The following is an 11,274-nucleotide window of genomic DNA, read 5'->3' on the forward strand; positions in this document are numbered from 1 at the left end:
GAAGTGCATGTCACTTCTTCTGTGCGGAACTACAGCGTTTCTGCACCCTTCCATTATAGAAATCCGCAGTGGTAAAAACCGCAGAAAACCGCACAAAATCCGCATCAAAACCGCACAAAATCCACGGCAATTCTGCATTTGCGTTTTCTGCCAGGAGATGCAGATTTTTTTTAAGAAAATTCTGCACCCCATTCCGCAACATGTGCACATAGCCTTAGAATCAAACAAATGCAAAATGTCTAAGGAAACCCATTAAAAAAAAAAAAAGATTTTTTTTTTGCCTAAAATATGTGAATTTAAGAAATAAAAAATATACCACGGCAGACGGTGATATCCTTTGACAAAATTTCAGCCAATATTTGACGGCCAAGTATGTGTGCAATTCTATAATGCCAATATATTTAAAGGGAATCTGTCAAAAGATCTGTGCTATGTAATTTGAGAACATCATGATGTAAAGACAGAGAAGCTGATTCCAGTAATGTGTCACTTCCTGGGCTGCTTGCTGTAGCTTTCATTTAAAAAACAAAAATTGCTGTTTTATCAGCAGGAGATTATCACTAGAGGACTTGCACACCTGCTTCCAAGTAGTCCAACCACAGCCACACAACTGTGCACATGGGCAGAATGCTGCCAATCAGTGATGTGGGCAGGGATATACAGAGCTCAGCAGAGAACAGATAGATCTGCAGCAGAGAAAACAATTATTTTACCAAAACTGAAACTAGCAGCTCACATTGCTGGAATCAGGGTCTCTGCCCTACATCATGCTGCTCTCAGATGAGACAGCAAAAAACTGGTGATATATGGGACTATATACAGTGAAAATAATTGAAAATAAGTACAAGCCAGTATTAAATTCCAGAGCCTTTGTTCTCAGTTCTACTGTCCTCAATGGAAACTGAGCTGAGCATGTCACCACACACCCAAAACGTCTTATAATACAGGACAGAGTGTAAAAAGGAAAAGAACTTCAGAATCAGGTAAGATCAGGATATTTTAGCAAGTATTTAACGCAATTCTTTTGTGCAAGTCACAGGTCCTCTAATGCAGAAACATTTTTATTTTCTAGAGTGCATTTAAAATGAATGAACTGTATGCCGCACTACGTGGAGCCATTATACTGTATGGAGCACTACGTGAGAGCATTATACTGTATGGAGTCCTACGTGAGGGCATTATACTGTATGGAGCACTACGTGAGGGCATTATACTGTATGGAGCACTACGTGAGGGCATTATACTGTATGGAGCACTACGTGAGGGCATTATACTGTATGGAGCACTACGTGAGGGCATTATACTGTATGGAGCACTACGTGAGGGCATTATACTGCATGGAGCACTACGTGAGGATATTATACTGTATGGGAGCATTATGTGAGGGCATTATACTGTATGGAGCACTACGTGAGGGCATTATACTGCATGGAGCACTACGTGAGGGCATTATACTGCATGGAGCACTACGTGAGGGCATTATACTGCATGGAGAACAACATGAGGGTATTTGTTATGAACTGGTGGTTTAGGAGCAACATGGGACGAGCTCTGAAGGAATTGGTACCTGTACTGACCGCAGTCCCTAAGCTCAACACAACACTAGAAGTAGCCGTGGGATGCTCCTGTCACTCCCTAGGCACCTCGTCACAGCCTGAGAACTAACTGCCCCTAAAGATAGAAACAGGAAAACTATCTTGCCTCAGAGAAAATCCCCAAAGGATAGATAGCCCCCCACAAGTAATGACTGTGAGTGGAGAGGGAAAAGACATACACAGAATGAAACCAGGATGTAACACAGGAGGCCAGTCTAGCTAGATAGATAAGACAGGATAGATTACTGTGCGGTCAGTATTAAAAACTACAAAAATCCACACAGTTTACAAAAATCTCCACACCTGACTAAAGGTGTGGAGGGTAAATCTGCTTCCCAGAGCTTCCAGCTTAACTGAATTAATCAATACTAACAAGCTGGACAAAACATAGAATGCACAGAACGAATAAGTCCACAACATGTGGACAGAAAAGAGCAAAGAAAGGACTTATCTTTGCTGAACTGGTCAGGATATCAGGGAAATCCAAGAGAGATGTGAATCCAACCAGGAACCATTGACAAGTGGCACTGGCTGAAGGGAAAAGCCAGGCATAAATAGCCAAGCAGAAAGGCAATCAGTGGAAGCAGCTGCAGACTGCTAAATCCAAGGAGCAGCCATACCACTTAAAACCACCGGAGGGAGCCCAAGAGCGGAACTCACAACAGTACCCACCCCCCTTGAGGAGGGGTCACCGAACCCTCACCAGAGCCCCCAGGCCGATCAGGACGAGCCAAGTGAAAAGCACGAACCAAATCGGCGGCATGGACATCGGAGGCAACAATCCAAGAATTATCCTCCTGGCCATAACCCTTCCACTTGACAAGATACTGAAGCCTCCGCCTCGAAAAACGAGAATCCAAGATTTTCTCAACCTCATATTCCAACTCCCCCTCAACCAACACCAGGGCAGGAGGATCAACCGAGGGAACAACGGGCACCACATATCTCCGCAACAAAGATCTATGGAAAACATTATGAATGACAAAAGAGGCTGGAAGAGCCAAACGAAAAGACACCGGATTGATAATTTCAGAAATCTTATAAGGACCAATAAACCGAGGCTTAAACTTAGGGGAAGAAACCTTCATAGGAACATGACGAGAAGACAACCAAACCAAATCCCCCACACGAAGCCGGGGACCAACACACCGACGGCGGTTAGCAAAACGTTGAGCCTTTTCCTGAGACAACATCAAATTGTCCACCACATGAGTCCAAATCTGCTGCAGCCTGTCCACCACAGAATCCACACCAGGACAATCAGAAGGCTCAACCTGCCCCGAAGAAAAACGAGGATGAAAACCAAAATTACAAAAGAAAGGTGAAACCAAAGTAGCCAGAGCATCCTCATTCCATTTAGTGAGCACAGACCATTTCCTAAATTTCTGGCAGTATAATTCTGCCGCTTCCTGACCTTGACACAGGGCCAACAGGGTTTCTTCTGCATGATCCACAGAATTAGGTTCGTCATACAATAATCCGAGCGCTTGAAAAAATGCGTCTACATTCAGCAATGCCGGATCCCCTGATTCAAGGGAGAATGCCCAGTCCTGGGGGTCACCACGCAACAAGGATATGATGATTTTAACTTGCTGAATGGGATCACCAGAAGAACGGGGTTTCAAAGCAAAAAACAATTTGCAGTTATTTTTAAAGTTCAAAAACTTAGCTCTGTCCCCAAAAAACAAATCAGGAGTAGGAATTCTAGGCTCTAAAGCCGGAGTCTGGACAACATAATCTTGGATACTCTGCACTCTTGCAGCAAATTGATCCACACGAGAAAATAAACCCTGAACATCCATGCCAGAGCATAAATACTGAACCACCCAGAGATCAAGAGGAAAAAAAAGACAAAACAGAGCACAGAAAAAAAAAATGGCTCAGAATTTTTTTTTCCTTCTTTTGAGATGCATTTAATTCATTTTTGGCCACTTGCACTGTTCCGAACTGGTGGTTTAGGAGCAACATGGGACGAGCTCTGAAGGAGGTGGTACCTGTACTGACCGCAGTCCCTAAGCTCAACACAACACTAGAAGTAGCCGTGGGATGCTCCTGTCACTCCCTAGGCACCTCGTCACAGCCTGAGAACTAACTACCCCTAAAGATAGAAACAGGAAAACTATCTTGCCTCAGAGAAAATCCCCAAAGGATAGATAGCCCCCCACAAGTAATGACTGAGTGGAGAGGGAAAAGACATACACAGAATGAAACCAGGATGTAGCACAGGAGGCCAGTCTAGCTAGATAGATAAGACAGGATAGATTACTGTGCGGTCAGTATTAAAAACTACAAAAATCCACAAAGAGTTTACAAAAATCTCCACACCTGACTAAAGGTGTAGAGGGTGTTATGAACAGGTGATTCAGAACCACAATGGACCTAGTGGTTAAGAGCACACAAAGTGACCTGATAGTTATTAACATAGGACGAGCTCTGAGACGTGGGAACTCTGCTGACCGCAATCCCTAATCCTATCATACCACACTAGAGGTAGCCGTGGATTGCGCCTAACGCTCCCTATGCAACTCGGCACAGCCTAAGAAACTAGCTAGCCCTGAAGATAGAAAAATAAGCCTACCTTGCCTCAGAGAAATTTCCCAAAGGAAAATGCAGCCCCCCACATATAATGACTGAGTTAAGATGAAAATACAAACACAGAGATGAAATAGATTTTAGCAAAGTGAGGCCCGACTTACTGAATAGACCGAGGATAGGACAGATAGCTTTGCGGTCAGCACAAAAACCTACAAACAACCACGCAGAGGGGGCAAAAAGACCCTCCGCACCGACTAACGGTACGGAGGTGCTCCCTCTGCGTCTCAGAGCTTCCAGCAAGCAAGAAAAACCAATATAGCAAGCTGGACAGAAAATATAGCAAACAAAAGTAACACAAGCAAAACTTAGCTTATGCAGGGCAGACAGGCCACAAGAACGATCCAGGAGAGAGCAAGCCCAATTCTGGAACATTGACTGGAGGCCAGGAACAAAGAACTAGGTGGAGTTAAATAGAGCAGCACCTAACGACTTAACCTCGTCATCTGAGGAAGGAAACTCAGAAGCCGCAGCCCCACTCACATCCACCAGAGGAAGCTCATAGACAGAACCAGCCGAAGTACCACTCATGACCACAGGAGGGAGCTTGACCACAGAATTCACAACAGGAGGGTAAATCTGCTTCCCAGAGCTTCCAGCTTAACTGAATTAATCAATACTAACAAGCTGAACAAAACATAGAATGCACAGAACGAATAAGTCCACAACATGTGGACAGAAAAGAGCAAAGCAAGGACTTAACTTTGCAGGACTGGTCAGGATATCAGGGAAATCCAAGAGAGATGTGAATCCAACCAGGAACCATTGACAAGTGGCACTGGCTGAAGGGAAAAGCCAGGCATAAATAGCCAAGCAGAAAGGCAATCAGTGGAAGCAGCTGCAGACTGCTAAATCCAAGGAGCAGCCATACCACTTAAAACCACCGGAGGGAGCCCAAGAGCAGAACTCACAAAAGTGCCACTTACAACCACCGGAGGGAGCCCAAGAGCGGAATTCACAACAGGTATTATACTGTATGAAGCACTACGTGAGGGTATTATACTGTATGGGAGCACTATGTGAGGGCATTATACTGCATGGAGCACTACGTGAGGGCATTATACTTTATGGAGAACAATGTGAGGGCATTATACTGTATGAAGCACTACGTGAGGGCATTATACTGTATGGGAGCACTACGTGAGGGCATTATACTGCATGGAGCACTACGTGAGGGCATTATACTGTATGGAGCACTACGTGAGGGCATTATACTGTATGGAGAACAACATGAGGGCATTATACTGTATGAAGCACTACGTGAGGGTATTATACTGTATGGAGCACTACGTGAGAGCATTATACTGTATGGAGCACAATGTGAGGATATTATACAGTATGGAGCACTACGTGAGGATATTATACAGTATGGAGCACTACGTGAGGGCATTATACTGTATGGAGCACTATGTGAGGGCACTATACCGTATGGAGCATAACGTGGAGCAATTATACCGTATGGAGCACTACGTGATGGCATTATACTGTATGGAGCACTACGTGAGGATATTATACAGTATGGAGCACTACGTGAGGGCATTATACCGTATGGAGCACAACGTGGAGCCATTATACCGTATGGAGCACAACGTGGAGCCATTATACCGTATGGAGCACTACGTGATGGCATTATACTGTATGGAGCACTACGTGAGGGTATTATACTGCATGGAGCACTACGTGAGGGTATTCTACTGTATGGAGCACAACGTGAGGACATTATACTGTATGGAGCACAACGTGAGGGCATTATACTGTATGGAGCACAACGTGAGGGCATTATACTGTATGGTGCATTACGTGAGGGCATTATACTGTATGGAGCACTACGTGAGGGCATTATACTGTATGGAGCACTAAGTGAGGGTATTATACTGTATGGAGCACTACGTGAGGGCATTATACTGTATGGAACACTACGTGAGGGCATTATACTGTACGGAACAATACGTGAGGGCATTATACTGTATGGAACACTACGTGAGGGCATTATACTGTATGAAGCACTATGTGAGGGTGTTATACTGTATGGAGCACTACGTGAGGGTATTATACTGTATGGTGCATTACGTGAGGGCATTATACTGTATGGAGCACTACGTGAGGGCATTATACTGTATGGAGCACTAAGTGAGGGTATTATACTGTATGGAGCACTACGTGAGGGTATTATACTGTATGGAGCACTACGTGAGGGCATTATACTGTATGGAACACTACGTGAGGGCATTATACTGTATGGAGCACAACGTGAGGGCATTATACTGTATGGTGCACAACGTGAGGGCATTATACTGTATGGGAACACTGTGAGGGCATTATACTGCATGGAGCACTATGTGAGGGCATTATACTGCATGGAGCACTATGTGAGGGCATTATACTGCATGGAGCACTATGTGAGGGCATTATACTGCATGGAGCACTATGTCAGGGCATTATACTGTATGGAGCACTATGTCAGGGCATTATACTGTATGGGGCACTATGTGAGGGCATTATACTGTATAGGAGCACTATGTGAGGGCATTACATTGAATGGAAAAATACTGTAAGTGCCCCGTAATACTATATGGAGTACTGTGTGGGAATTACAGTTGGAGAATCCTACTGTAATGGGGTCACCATTCTTTGTCAAAGGTACAGTATTGTCATAATTCCTGGAGGGAACCATTGAGGAATTTACATTACGGGTATCATACGGTGTTTGAAGGGCACTTCTGTTTGAATACTTTATATGTATTATTTTAGATGTTTTATCTTTTGTTAGTACATATTTAAATTAGGCCATTGGGCCATATGCCGTCTACTGCTCTTACATACCATATTACATTATTCTAATATATTATTCTAAAATCTATTAATTAAAATGTACTTTGTAGGAATATCCCTTTAAGTTATGTTTCAATATGAAAAAGTTTAGCGTTATATTTTATTAAGAAAAATTTCCCCAGTTGTAAACATTTTTTTTTTTTTAAATATCATGGTTGGCCCACAATTTTTTCCAAGCTTTTAATTTTGGCCCTCTGTGTATTTGAGTTTGAAATCACTGTTCTAGACTCCAACTTCTTAAGTCTTTTAGAGAATCAATATGCACTTTAGCAGCAATAGACTCACTCAGACCTTATTTTACACATCTAATGAGTGTGTGAAGGTCAATGTTATGGGGGTGTCAGCTGTGACGCCACCTAATGTGAATGGTGGATCCTGTGCTATATATTGTATATAGATGTGTTATCAGTCATTGTACAGGAGGAGGTGGTGAGCTGTGACATCACCCATTGTGTGTGATGGATCTTTTGTTACCTATTGTATATAGAGATGACATAGGTCTTTGTACATGAGGTGGAGGTGAGCTGTGACATCTATTGTGAGTGATGGTTCTTGTGTTTTGTACTGTATATAGAGGTGGAAACAGGAACACATGGGCTACTTGCACAGTGAACAAGTCTGTAGGATCATGTTCACACACCACCAAGAAACCTGAAGACACAAAAGAGAATAGTAAAACCAAAAACACTCAGTTTGAACTTTTCAAACTGAGTGTTTTTGGTTTTACTATTCTCTTTTGTGTCTTCATGTATATAGAGGTGGTATAGGTCTTTGTACAGGAGGAGGAGGTGGGCTGTGATATTTATTTTAATTAGTGGATACTGTATTGTCTGCTGTATATAGAGATGGTGTTCGTCATGGTACAAGAATTGGAGAAGGTGAGCTGTACATCACGTACTGTGAATGATGGATCCTGTTGTATCTACTGTATTTAGATATTATCAGTCATTGTACAGAAGGTGATGAATGATGGATCCATAGTTTCAACTGTATAGAGATATTATTAGTCATTGTACAGGAGGAGGAGGCGAGCTGTGACATCACCTATTGTAAGGCTGCTAAAAGGGGTTTCAGTAGAAAAACAGCAAGTGTAAGACTAAAATAGCCCTAGTCAGTGTGCAAACTGCAGGATTTCCAATTTATTTTTTAAATGTGATATGATAAAAAAAACACATTACAAAAAAAAATGTAAAATATATTTTAAAACAGAATGTATACAATAGGTCATTTTCTGAAGCTGAATTCTCTTTACATAATCCCGCAGCAGAAATCCAGACAAACTCCTTATTCATTCAGGAGGCATAAGAGCTTTACCCCAGACGTCGTTACATGTAAAATAACTGGGAGCGGGGGATTGTGCATTTCGGTTGGCTGGATTGGAGGCTGGAAATGAATTTCCTGAGCCAGCCTAATACACCCCAGACTAATTCCTGCAGGGATTCCAGTGAGCTTCAATTTCAGACGGAGCGCTGCGGCGCTTACACCCCGGGCAGCAGGAATAAAGTGTCCGCGGCGCACAATCCCATAAGCCAAGGTTCGGTTTTCAGGCGTCACTGCCCTCCTGCTCTCTGCCCATAAATCCTTTGTCCTTGCAGGAAGCCGAGGTGTCTGATCATTGCTATTCCATCTGTGTAGCCTGATATTATCCGCACACAAGTGTGAGCACACGGCTGCCGGCCAACTCCTCAAGGCTGTGTATGTATTAAGAACTACACAATGTACTATGGATTTTTAGCGCACTTACTGGAGAAAACACCACGATTTCTGGCCCTGGATACTTTTCTATAGGATCTTGAAGAGAAAAAAAATTGCAAGGTTTTTTTTTTTTTTTTTTAAATTTAAGGCGTTTTTCAGGAAAAAAAATGGAACATGGTGAATAACATCATGTCCTCCCTCTATCAAACTGAACGTGTCAAAAACTGAACTCCTCGTGTTTTCTCCCTCTACTAACCCACTTATGCCCAATATTGCTATTTCTGTATATGGTTCCACCATTACTCACCAGCAACATGTCTTGGGGTCAAGGGGTCATACTGGATTCCGAGCTTTCATTCACCCCCCACATCCGATCACTGGCTCGCTCTTGCTATCTGCACCTCAAAAACATTTCTAGAATTCAACCCTTTCTTTCGACTCTGCAAAACTCTTAAGTGTTTCTCTTATTCATTCTCGTCTGGACTATTGTAACTCTCTACTAATCGGCCTCCCTCTTTCCTCCCTCTCCAACCTGTCTTGGATGCTGCAGCCAGGATCATATTCCTCACCAACCGTTACACCGATGTGTCTACCTTGTGCCAGTCATTACACTAGTTACCCATCCACTCCAGAATCCAGTACAAAACGATTACCCTTACCAACAAAGCACTCCATGGCTCAGCACTACCCTACATAGAATCATAGAATGTTAGCGTTGGAAGGGACCTCCTGGTTCATCTGGTCCTACCCCCTACTCAAAGCAGGTTTCACTAAATCATCCCAGACAGATGTCTGTCCAGCCTCTGTTTGAAGACTTCCATGGAAGTAGAACTCACCACCTCTCATGGCAGCCTGTTCCACTCATTGATCACCCTCACTGTCAATTTTTTTTTTCTAATATACAATATCCCATTGCTTCTAGTCTTTCCTTGTGCAAATGAGAATAAAGATGATCCTTCTACAATGTGACAGCCCATGAGATATTTGTAGACAGCTATTAAGTCTCCTCTCAGTCTTTTTTTTTTTTGCAAGCTAAACATTCCCAAATCCTGTAACCGTTCCTCATAGGACATGGTTTGCAGACCGGTCACCATTATGGTCGCTTTTCCTGAACTTGCTCCAGTTTGTTGATGTCTTTTTAAAATGTGGTGCCCAAAACTGGACACAGTATTCCAGATGAGGCAGACGAAAGAGGAGTAGAGGGCAATAATGACTTCACTGATCTAGACACTATGCTTCTATTAATACATCCCAGAATTGTGTTTGCCCTTTTTGCTGCTGCATCACACTGTTGACTCATGTTCAGTCTGTTATCTATTAGTATACTCAAGTCTTTTTCACATGTGCTGTTGCTTAGCCCTTTTCCTCCCATTCTGTACATGCGTATTTCATTTTTATTGCCCAGATGTAGTACTTTGCATTTTTCCCTGATAAATATCATTCTGTTAGTTGCTGCCCACTGCTCCAGTTTATTTATTTCTTCTTTAATCCTCTCTCTTCTTTAGTATTAGCTATCCTTCCTAGCTTTGTGTCATCAGAAAATTTAATCAATTTACCCCCAATTCCTTCATCTAAATAATTGATAAAGATGTTGAACAATATAGGGCCCAGGACAGTACCCTGTGGTACCCCACTTGAGAAATTCTTCCAACTGGATGTGCAGCCATTTATGACCACTTTTTGGGTCCGATCACTAAGCCAGTTATGAATCCACCTAACAGTTGCATTGTCCATTCCATACTTAGTCATTTTTTTCAATAAGGATTGTCTGAGATACTTTGCTGAAGTCAAGATATACTATATCTACAGCATTTCCCTGATCCACCAAGTCAGTGATTCTGTCATAAAAGGAAATTAAGTTAGTCTGACATGACTTATTAGTTACAAACCCATGCTGATTCTGGATAACCTCTTCGTTCTTATCCAGGTACTTACATACGTGTTTAATAATTTGTTCTGAGATCTTTCCTGGTATAGAAGTCAGACTCACCGGCCTATAGTTTCCTGGGTCAACCTTCTTCCCCTTTTTGAAGATCGGAACAACATTTGCTCTTCTCCAGTCTTCTGGGACTTCTCCTAATCTCCATGAATTTTTTAAAGATTATGGAAAGTGGTTCAAAAATTTCTTCTGCTATCTCCTTCAGTACTCTGGGGTGTAATTGATCTGATCTGGAGATGAATCTCCTCTCTTGTCTCAGTCTACCACCCTACCCGTGCCCTCCATTCTGCTAATCACCTGAGGTTAACATCTTCAATAATCAGAACCTCCCACTCCCGTCTCCAAGACTTTTCACGTGCTGTGCCAATTTTTTGGAATGCACTAACAAAGTTAATTTGATTAATCCACAATACCCATAGTTTTAAGAGTAACACATTTCTTCAGACTGGCCTACCGTCTCAACACATTAACCTAACTATCCCTTTGTTGTCCATTCAAAATTTTTACCATAACCAGGTTCCTCGAATCATGTTCTCATACACTTTATGCAGTTAATAGCCCTCTGTGTCTGTACTATTACATCTTAGGCCAATAACCGGTTCATGCATCTTTACATGAACA

The 11,274-nt window shown here is 42.6% G+C and overlaps 1 protein-coding gene across 1 annotated transcript in view; it reads right to left on the reverse strand.

Moving 5' to 3' along the window:
* The window catches only part of NBAS (NBAS subunit of NRZ tethering complex), an 854,371-nt gene that overhangs the window by 650,561 nt on the left and 192,536 nt on the right, over nucleotides 1-11,274 (reverse strand). The window lies entirely within an intron of this gene.

Source organism: Ranitomeya imitator, chromosome 5 (genome assembly GCF_032444005.1).
Source record: "Ranitomeya imitator isolate aRanImi1 chromosome 5, aRanImi1.pri, whole genome shotgun sequence".
Classification (NCBI taxonomy): Eukaryota; Metazoa; Chordata; class Amphibia; order Anura; family Dendrobatidae; genus Ranitomeya; species Ranitomeya imitator.